This window comes from Neoarius graeffei, chromosome 20 (assembly GCF_027579695.1).
Source record: "Neoarius graeffei isolate fNeoGra1 chromosome 20, fNeoGra1.pri, whole genome shotgun sequence".
In the NCBI taxonomy this organism is placed as follows: Eukaryota; Metazoa; Chordata; class Actinopteri; order Siluriformes; family Ariidae; genus Neoarius; species Neoarius graeffei.
The window spans coordinates 14524613-14536231 of NC_083588.1; positions in this window are offsets into that span (position 1 = coordinate 14524613).

Here is an 11619-nt window from a genome sequence, read left to right on the forward strand (position 1 = left end):
TTGTGCCTCCTGGGTGGCACGGTGGTGTAGTGGTTAGCGCTGTCGCCTCACAGCAAGAAGGTCCGGGTTCAATCCCCGTGGCCGTGTGGGTTTCCTCCGGGTGCTCCAGTTTCCCCCACAGTCCAAAGACATGCAGATTAGGTTAACTGGTGACTCTAAGGTGGGGTTTACATTAGACCGTATCAGCGGATCATCAGATTAACGTTTTTAAAACGATTAGTGTGCACACAGCAATGCCAATACATAATTCGCGTGCACATAGCAACGCCAATAAACGGATACGCTCGGCTCCGCAGGCATCCTGCGCTCCAAATCACTCCGCCCTGAACAGCGAGTGCCCTCTGGAGGGTGCGCACTCCGGCCCTGCGCAGCTCACAGAGCGCGCGAGTATAGCGCACGAGCAGAGATTTGGGACTGAGCCGCTGTGTGTGTGATCTCAGTGCATGTCGGGCATGCGCGTCACTTACCACTTGCAAGTGGAAGGATGGCAAGCCTAAAGACAATCATAACTACACAATGGGCAGTATTTGCATCAGTATTTGCAGTATTTTCATACTTTTATACTCTTTAATGAAAGGTGCTACAAGGCGGAAGTCCGCGCCGTTTTTCAGCAGTCGCGTCACATGACCAACGCCAGCGAATCAGGAAGGTGGATGTCACAGTGACGTTGTCCAATGACGACGCCAGCTAGAGCTCAGCACAGCGTATCCGCGTATTCTCAATGTTTACACAGCACCGGACCAGACACGATTTGGATTGAATACGTGGACCCTGGCGGATTCCCGTTTCCCGGCGTTTCCAGGCGTTTTAATGTAAACGGACAGCGCATCCGCGAAGAAAACGAGACAGATACGGTCTAATGTAAACTTGGCCTAAATTGACCGTGAGTGTGAATGGTTGTCTGTGTGTATGTGTCAGCCCTGTGATGACCTGGCGACTTGTCCAGGGTGTACCCCGCCTTTCGCCCGTAGTCAGCTGGGATAGGCTCCAGCTTGCCTGCGACCCTGTAGAACAGGATAAAGTGGCTACAGATAATGAGATGAGATGTTCAAAATTTCAGTGACGAAGGAGCAACACTTTGCGACAAAATTGAGAAGCCCTGCGAATGTTTCAAGACACTTTTGAAACTCTCTCACGAATGACATTCACAATTTGTCGCAAGCTGTTGCAGCCCAGTGAGATACTGTCTGTAGCCGCTTATCCTGTTCTACAGGGTCACAGCTGACTATGGGCGAGAGGCGGGGTACACCCTGGACAAGTCGCAACATCATCACAGGGCTGATACACAGACAACCATTCACACTCAATTTAGAGCCACCAATTAGCCTAACCTGCATGCCTTTGGACTGTGGGGGAAACCGGAGCACCCAGAGGAAACCCACGCGGACACGGGGAGAACATGCAAACTCCACACAGAAAGACCCTCGCCGGCCACTGGGTTTGAACCCAGGACCTTCTTGCTGTGAGGCGACAGTGCTAACCACTACACCACTGTGCTGCCCCACATCATCAATCAGTAAGGTTAAAGCTAGACGGCCTTTCGATTTCATAAAATTGGTGAAATTTAGTTCCTTCTGAAATTTGGTCATATTTTTATTTCTGCAATATCTAAAAAAAATCAGTCCATTCTGTGGCTGGGAAGTGATTTAATTTGACGGGATTCCCTAGCAAATAACGTGCATGAAATTGCTTGCTTGGCGCAGTCAAGCAGACAGAGGAAGTCCGTGTGCGCATGCGCAGGTTTACCTTCTTCTTCTTCCTTTCCTTCTTCTTTTGGGTTTTATGGCAGCTGGCATCAGGGTGGCACGGTGGTGTAGTAGTTAGGACTGTCGCCTTACAGCAAGAAGGTTCTGGGTTTGAGCCCAGTGGCCGGCGAGGGCCTTTCTGTGTGGAGTTTGCATGTTCTCCCCGTGTCTGTGTGGGTTTCCTCCGGGTGCTCCGGTTTCCCCCACAGTCCAAAGACATGCAGGTTAGGCTAATTGGTGGCTCTAAATTGACCGTAGGTGTGAATGTGAGTGTGAATGGTTGTCTGTGTCTATGTGTCAGCCCTGTGATGACCTGGCGACTTGTCCAGGGTGTACCCCGCCTCTCGGCCATAGTCAGCTGGGATAGGCTCCAGCTTACCTGTGACCCTGTAGGACAGGATAAGTGGCTACAGATAATGGATGGATGGGCAGCTGGTATCCAGTGTTGCATTACTGCCATCTACAGGTTTACCTTTGACGGTGCCCTGACGGTTACATCATTCTGTCGCTAAACGAACAGCTGATCACCCCGAGGTGCTCGCTGACCGCCGATATTTATTAGTTTGGTTCTGTGTTTTCTTTCCTTCGCAACATAACGTCTTTTCTTCTCGCGTTCCGTTACTGTAGTCGGTCTTTCACGTTTCATTCGCGTCATCCGTTTTCCTCTCCTGTTTCAAATTTGTATCCCACAATGCCTTGCACGAACAGTGAAAGCCCACCATGTGATGCATGACTGAGTATCTTGAATTGGGTCATGGTGAAGCAAGGAAAAATAGTGGAGAATTTAGGGCCACGTGGCCCGAAATTCATTCAATGTTCTATTAAAAAATGAATAAACCCTTGGTTAATATTGAAAAAAATGTTGAAATTATAATTAAATGGTCAACAGGACTTCAAGAGGACTTGGTTTCATTCTTTCGTGTTTCATTTTATTGGTAAATCTGAATCTGTTATTGGTATAAAGAAAGAAAGAAAGAAAGAAAGAAAGAATGTGTTGTCTCTGCCGCAGTAAGACAGGATACTGTCAGTAAATTTTATTTTCTATCACTTAAGTTTATGAGTTCATTGTTGTATTGTACTTACAGTATCTTATCAGGAACATCCCAGTAAGTCTTCAGCATCAGTAATGCACTTTTCTATTATTATTATTATTATTATTATTATTATTATTATTATTATTATCCAATATCTCATAGGTTTGTCCTGTGACCACAAGGCGGCGCTGTGAGCAAATGCAAAAAATGACAATCAGGTCTGAGAGGACTCCTGAAAATACTTCAGTTTGACATTCCTTTTCAATTGAACACAAAGGATTTCATTCTAAAATGACATGATTAGCATCAGTTTAAAAATGAAAATTACAATCTTAAAAAGGCGGCACGGTGGTGTAGTGGTTAGCGCTGTCGCCTCACAGCAAGAAGGTCCGGGTTCAAGCCCCGTGGCCGGCGAGGGCCTCTCTGTGTGGAGTTTGCATGTTCTCCCCGTGTCCGTGTGGGTTTCCTCCAGGTGCTCCGGTTCCCCCCACAGTCCAAAGACATGCAGGTTAGGTTAACTGGTGACTCTAAATTGACCGTAGGTGTGAATGGTTGTCTGTGTCTATGTGTCAGCCCTGTGATGACCTGGCGACTTGTCCAGGGTGTACCCCGCCTTTCGCCCGTAGTCAGCTGGGATAGGCTCCAGCTTGCCTGCGACCCTGTAGAAGGATGGGGCGGCTTGAGATGATGAGATGAATCTTAAAGAATATTTACATGAATTTCAGATTTTTTAAAAAATATTTGGTATGTCCCCTTTTGCTGTAATGACAGTGTGCACTTGAGCTGACATGACTCCACAAATTTGTGTAGAAATTGATGATTCATATTCTCAATATCATCGACGTGTCGTCTGACTCATGGAAAATCTGACCTTCTGGACGAAGGTTAATACTGCACACACACACACAAACACACACACCAGTGGCGGCTGCTGGTTTTTAAAACAGGGGAAGCCCATTTTACGCATTCATCGTAAAACCTGTAGGCCGGATATCAAAGCATAGAAAGGTGTGCCCCATTAGCATCGTGAACTAGACAACCCCACCTAGTGGCAGAAAGTATTTTTGCTTGTACATTTCATGTTATAGTCTGGCTTGCCAGGCTAGTGCCTCATATCCTTAATCAAAAATATCAAACATCCAAAAATCACTGGCTATTCAATGAAGAGCCTTGAACATCATACCCTGATATGCAACACAGAGTCTTTAACACAACACCCAGCTGTGCAACACATCCTTGAACATCTTCTGCAACACAGTCTGGAAATCCATAACCAGGTAGGCTATGCAACACACAGAACCTTGAATATTATACCCAGGTATAACCTATAACACAGAGCCCACCATTCTCTTAACATTACTGAACAATATACACACTTCAGATTCATGAACATGAACACTATTTATACACAAATTCTGCCCTCCGCTCCTTTTCCAGAAAATGGTCTGTGACCCTGTCATACCAGCTGGTTGTGCTTTCCAGAGACTTCACCAATTTCTGTTAGCAGCTAGCACTGCAGATCCCAATAAGGCTCAAGCTAGCCTACAACCAGATTGAACTACAAATGAAATAAACGAGTGAATTCACGAATGATCAAACTGATAGAATGGATGAAAGTTAACGGAGCACAACGAGTAATATTTACATTTATTTACAGAGTAATGTACAGAGACATCAATGAGAAGAAACGTTTATGTGAAAAGAAATTCGGACAGCACTTTGGCACACGACTACACTTTCTGATCATGCGCTTACCGTGTTCCTCGCCGACGCCGAAGTACAGAGCCCGTCCTCCTCATGTCTTTCAAACACTACCTCCAATAATCCTTCATCAGCCCGGCTTCTTGGCCCTCCCACTGTCTCGTTTAGTCCCAGAGAAGCCCGGCTTCCCTGGAAGTGACGATTTTGTCGATTTTAACCAATAACAACTAGCCGAAATTGGCTGTTCAGAGCCGTCTCGTAGACTGCAACGGATACCCGGCTGCCAGTCCATAGAGCCCATTGAAATAAGAAAGGTTACAGCCAGTGTTGCCAGAATGGGCGGTTTTAAGTGCATTTTGGCAGGTTTTGAACATATTTTGGCTGGAAAACGTCAGCAGTATCTGGCAATGCTGGTTGCAGCCTGGCGGCAAAGGTGATTCTCATAGCGAACTGCAAGTTCGTCAGACATCACTCAAATAAGTTACAGGATAGTTATGAACGTAAATACAATCTTAGGCATATATTATGTTATGCAAGTCACATCACATCACATCACATTATCTCTAGCCGCTTTATCCTTCTACAGGGTCGCAGGCAAGCTGGAGCCTATCCCAGCTGACTACGGGCGAAAGGCGGGGTACACCCTGGACAAGTCGCCAGGTCATCACAGGGCTGACACATAGACACAGACAACCATTCACACTCACATTCACACCTACGGTCAATTTAGAGTCACCAGTTAACCTCACCTGCATGTCTTTGGACTGTGGGGGAAACCGGAGCACCCGGAGGAAACCCACGCGGACACGGGGAGAACATGCAAACTCCGCACAGAAAGGCCCTCGCCGGCCCCGGGGCTCGAACCCAGGACCTTCTTGCTGTGAGGCGACAGCGCTAACCACTACACCACCGTGCCGCCATGTTATGCAAGTTATTGTTTTAATGAGAATTCAACGTCATAGATGCCGCAGTTTGGGGAGAGAATTTTAGGGGAAGCTCGGCTTCCCTTGTTGTCTCTGAGAAATCGCCCCTGACACACACATATCAACACAGAATCAAAAATATACATACATCCACTTGCCACATGCACTCATTGGATTGGCCAATACACAGTACAACGGTACGTAAGTACATGTCATTGGGAGGCGTAATCACTTTGCCAAGGTCTGGAAGGAGACCTAAACTGTCACCTTCAGCTGAGAGGAAATTGGTTCAGATGGGCAGGAACAACCCAGGAACAACCAAAGCAAAAGGCCTGCCATGAATTGGAAGCTTCTGGAACACCAGTGTCACTGTCTACAGTCAAGCGAGATTGACATTACCACGGACTGAGAGGCTGCCGTCCAAGAAATAAGTCCTTGCTCCAAAATTGACACCTTCAAGCTCGACTAGGCCTTCTGGAGAAAGTTTTATGGTCAGTTGAGACAAAGATTGAATTGTTTGGCCACAATAACCAGAGGTACAGAGGAACACTGTGCCATATGTGAAACATGGTGGTGGTAGCATCACGTTCGAGGGCTATTGGATGGAACAATGAAGAAGGAGGACTATCCAGGAATTCTTCAGGATAACCTCAAACCATCAGCTCGATAGTTGAAACTTGGACACAAATGGGTGTTCCAGCTTCCAGCAGGACAATGACCCCAAACACACATCAAAGCTGGTTGTGGAATGTATAACAGAGGCTAACATTCAAGGGAAACTTCAAAAAATTTTTAACTTGGCCCTATTTTCCCATCTCTTTGGGTCCAAGTACAACCCCAATTCAAAAAATGTTGGGACGCTGTGTAAACTGTAAATAAAAACAGAATACGATAATTTGCAAATCATGAAAACCCTATAGTTCATTGAAAATAGTACAAAGACAACATATCAAGTGTTGAAACTGAGAAATGTTATTGTTTTTTGAAAAATATATGCTCATTTTGAGTTTGATGTCAGCAACACATTTCAGAAAAGTTGGGACAGGGGCGTGTTTACCACTGTGTTGCATCACCTCTACTTTTAACAACACTCTGTAAACATTTGGGAACTGAGGAGACCAATTGCTGTAGAGCTGAAAGAGAAATGTTGTCCCGTTCTTTGCTGATATACAATTTCAGCTGCTCAACAGTTTGGGGTCTCCTTTGTTGTATTTTGCACTTCATAATGCGGCAAATGTTTTAACTGGGAGACAGGTCTGGACTGCAGCAGGCCAGTTTAGCACCCGGACTCTTTTACTACGGAGCCATGCAGTTGTAATATGTGCAGAAAGCGGTTTGTCGTTATTTTGCTGAAAGAAGGAAGGCCTTCCCTGAAAAAGATTTAGTCTGGATGGCAGCATATTGCTCTGAAACGTGTTTATATCATTCAGCATTAATGATGCCTTCCCAGATGTACAAGCTACCCATGTCATATGCACTAATGCCCCCTCATACCATCACAGATGCTGCTTTTGAACTGTGCACTGATAACAAGCCGGATGGTCCCTCTCCTCTTTAGCCTGGAGGACGTGGTGTCCATGATTTCTAAAAAGAATTTCTACTCTTGATTTGTCAGACCTCGGGACAATTTTCCACTTCACCTCAGTCCATCATAAAAGAGCTCGGGCCCAGAGAAGGTGGCAGTGTTTCTGGATATTGTTTATATCTGGTTTTAACTTGCATTTGCGGATGCAGTAATGAAGTGTTTTCACAGACGATGGTTTTCTGAAGTGTTCCTGAGCCCATACAGTGATTTCCACTCCAGACACATGTCTGCTTTTAATGCAGTGTCTCCTGAGGGCCTGAAGATCACAGGCATCCAGTGTCAGTTTTCAGTCTTGTCTCTTGCATACAGAGATTTCTCCAGATACTCTGAATCTTTTAATGATATTATGGACCATAGATAATGTGATCCACAAATTCTTTGTGGTTTAACATTGAGGAACGTTATTCTTAAATTGTTGAGCTGTTTGCCCACGCAGTCTTTCACAGAGCGGTGAACCCCGCCCCATCTTTACTTCTGAGAGACTCCGCCTCTCTGGGATGCTCTTTTTATACCCAATCATCTTACTGACCTGTTGCCAATTAACCAAATATTATTTTTTTTTACCATTATGCAACTTTTTCAGTCTTTTGTTGCCTCTGTCCCAACTTTTTTGAAACTTGTTGCTGATATCAAATTCAAAATGAGCATGTATTTTTTCAAAAAACCATAAAATTTCTCAGTTTCAACATTTGATATGTTGTCTTTGTACTATTTTCAAAGAGTTTCCATGATTTGTAGATTATCTCATTCTGTTTTTATTCATGCTTTACACAGCGTCCCAACTTTTTTGGGATTAGGGTTGTACTTGCTACGGACAAAAACGATCAAAATCGGTAAAGCATTGAGTTAGAACGCTATCATTGGCAAACTTAAAACAGCTATACAATGTAATCCTATGGGGCAAACATCTGCATCAAAGTAAACTGCTTATTTTTACCAGTGACGGGCTCATAATGTTTTTCTAAGTGTGTGACAACATGGAAAGGAGCCATACAGAGAGACACCGTGTCTGTTTACTTCAATAACTGTGAAGAAACTGCAGAAAATCACTGTTTCTACACTCATTGTTTTACATTTCTCGACTTCCAGTCTTTGACGCAGCACCCCATTCGGTGCCTGTAGTCGATTATCCCACGGGGGCTGTTTAAAAAAGAAGTCATGTTTACAAAAGGAGAAGTCATGCAGAATTTGTGAAGAAATCTATTTCCCCAAAAATATTTAGCTGATTATGACAATATGAATGAGTGTCTGGCAACATGGAAAAGATCCCTTTTGTAAACATGAGAAAGAGTAATAAAATACCCGACCAGAATTCTGCCAGAAGCTTGCTGATGGATGCAAAGTGTTTTGGTCAAGATGAAACTTGCTAAGGGAAATTTAAACAACTATTCGGTGTGCTGTATGTCTATTTTTGACCCTGTATGGATAAGTTTGACTCTGTGTTGAATTCACAAAACACAGCGTGTGCACCAAATTCTTGATGTACTTTTTGCAAAAGTATTCATCCCCCTTGGTGTTTGTCCTGTTTTGTTGCATTACAAGCTGGAATTAAAATGGATTTTTGGAGGGTTAGCACCATATGATTTATACAACATGCCTTCCATTTTAAAGGTGCAACTTGTTGTTTTATTGTGACACAAACAATAATTAAGATGAAAAACCAGAAAGCTGGAGTGTGCATAGGTATTCACCTCCCCAAGTCAATACTTTGTCGAGCCACCTTTTGCTGCAATTACAGCTGCAAGTCTCTTGGGGTATGTCTCTATTAGCTTAGCACATCTAGCCACTGGGATTTTTGCCCATTCCTCAAGGTAGAACTGCTCCAACTCATTCAAGTTGCATCGGTGTACAGCAATCTTCAAGTTATGCCACAGATTCTCAATTGGATTGAGGTCTGGGCTTTGACTAGGCCGTTCCAAGACATTTAAATGTTTCCCTTTAAACCACTCCGGTGTAGCTTTAGCAGTATGTTTCAGGTCATTCTCCTGCTGGAACGTGAACCTTTGTCCAAGTCTCAAACCTCTGGCTGACTCAAACAGGTTTTCCTCCAGAATTGCCCTGTATTTAATGCCATCCATCTTTCTTTCAGTCCTGACCAGCTTTCCTGACCCTGCCGATGAAAAATATCCCCACAGCATGATGCTGCCACCACCATGCTTCACTGTAGGAATGGTGTTCTCAGGGTGTTGGGTTTGCGCCACACATGGCATTTCCCATGATGGCCAGAAAGTTCAATTTGAGTCTCATTTGACCAGAGAATCTTCTTCCATGTGTTTGCAGAGTCTGCCACATGCTGTTGGGCAAACCCCAAACATGTTTTCTTCAGCAGTTACTTTTTTCTGGCCACTCTTCCATAAAGCCCCGCTCTGTGGAGTGTACGGCTTAAAGTGGTCCGATGGACAGATACTCCCATCTCCGCTGTGGATCTTTGCAGCTCCTTCGGTGTCATCCTTATTGCATCTCTGATTAATGCCCTCCTTGCCTTGCAGCTGTAATTGCAGCAAAAGGTGGCTCGACAAAGTATTGACTTGGGGGGTGAACGCTCCAGATTTCTGTTTTTTCATCTTATTGTTTGTGTCACAATAAAACAACAATTTTCACCTTTAAAGTTGTAGGCTTGTTGTGCAAATCAAATTTTGCTAACCCACCAAAAATCCATTTTAATTTCAGCTTGTCATGCGACGAAACAGACAAACACCAAGGGGGATGAATACTTTTGCAAAACACTGTATATTGTGCAATCATCCTACCACAGAAAAAGAACACTTAAAAAACTATATCGCTGAAAGCCGAATTTTGCCATGGAAACATTTAAATTTTTATTTTATTCATTTTTGTTTGTTTCACAAGACTCATTACAGTAAATACTACGTCTGTTCCATTGTGCTGTGAAGCTACGCAAGAACAATGTAGCCGGATGTGCTGTAGTTTACGTTTAGCGTGATGATGAAAAAATGAACCAGATGGACGCAGAGGATGTAATGACTGGTTTTTATTATACCTGTGCAGAACTGGACCAGCTGTGGTTGTGCGGTTTATTTGTTTACAGCAGTTGTTATCTGGAATCCATGGCAGGGACTTGACAGTTAAGTTAGACATAAGCAATACGTTTTATGAAGGCAAGTGTACTGCACTTTGTACAAACACAATCTGCCACCATTTTATTTAACCACTGAATGACTTCCAACTCAGTAATAACACACGTTCCTGGTAATAAAATAAAATACTCTACAGGTAATACAAACGTCAAACATTTGTATTGTTGATTAGTTTGAACAACCACTCCACAAATGACCATGTATGTAAATGTTATACACATTATACACGTTACAACTGCAGGTTGTTCCACACCATGATACCAGACAAATCAGTCATACTTGGCACGTTCATAACATCGAGGATCCCACACTAACTTGGGTTGAGTCACACTACAGGCAGAATGAGCTGGAATGCCATCGGAATGAAAATTCTTCGTATATTCCGGGATATTCGAAGTGCATTCTAAAAATTCCGAGTGCATTCCAAACATTCGGGTCCATTCTTGTGGCCGGCCCGAATGTTTTGCTCATGCTCAAAACATTCGAGGTGCATTCGAAGAGGAGAAATATCGAACGGCATTCGAAGTGTATTCTAACTGCATTCTGCCTGCATTCTAAATATTCTCACGGCATTCCGACAGCATTCGAAACATTCTGATCGCGTTCGAGGGAAAAATCGAAATGGCAAGCCACTTCAAATCCTGCCAGAATGTCCCGGATGTGTCTCAAATGAGCCGGAATGCCGTCGGAATGAAAATTCTTCGTATATTCCGGGATATTCGAAGTACATTCTAAGTATTCGAGCTGCATTGTCTTTGAATTCTTAGACATTTGAAACATATTCGGCGGCTATTCCAGGAGCGTTCTGAGTGCATTTGAGGTGAATTCGTTCAGCATTCGAGGCACCTTCCGACCAGACTTCGGGTGGTATTCGGGCAGCAATCGGACCGCACTCGTACGGCATTCAAAATGCATTCTTAATATTCTTACAGCATTCTAGGTACTCCTACTGTGTTCCAACTACATTTGAACTGCATTCGAAAGCTAATACACCCAGAATGTGCAAGAATCATTCGAGGCGGGTTCAAAGCGCATTCTAAGTATTCGAACGGCATTCTTACAAAGCTGTAAGGATGTTGTTCAGTTTGAAATTCCCGCACGAATTTAGAAAAATTTTTCATTCCGTCTGGTTCTGCTTGAGTCCTGCTAATTCCGAATAAGTGTGACGGGGCCTTTAGCTAGCTGGCTTTGATGGGGATAAACATTTACAGCCAGCTAGCTGTTGTAGGTTGTTGGTAATTTCCTGTTCACAAAGCATCAAAATGACAGATTTTAAAAGAAATTCAAATTGACCTTTCATTTGTCCAGTGTGCCCAGGATTTTTTTTTCTTTACTAAAACAGACATGCTCATACTGTATCATGACTGATTAGCTGGTTAGCCTGTAAGCTAGGAGAGATGCTTTTTGGCAGAGAGGAAACTTTGTTATGAAATATAAATAAAACGCTGACATGATGTTGACAGTTTATCTGGCATGATAGTCAAGCCTTTTGACATAAATATATACTTCATTTTCCACTTAAGCCTGCATCAA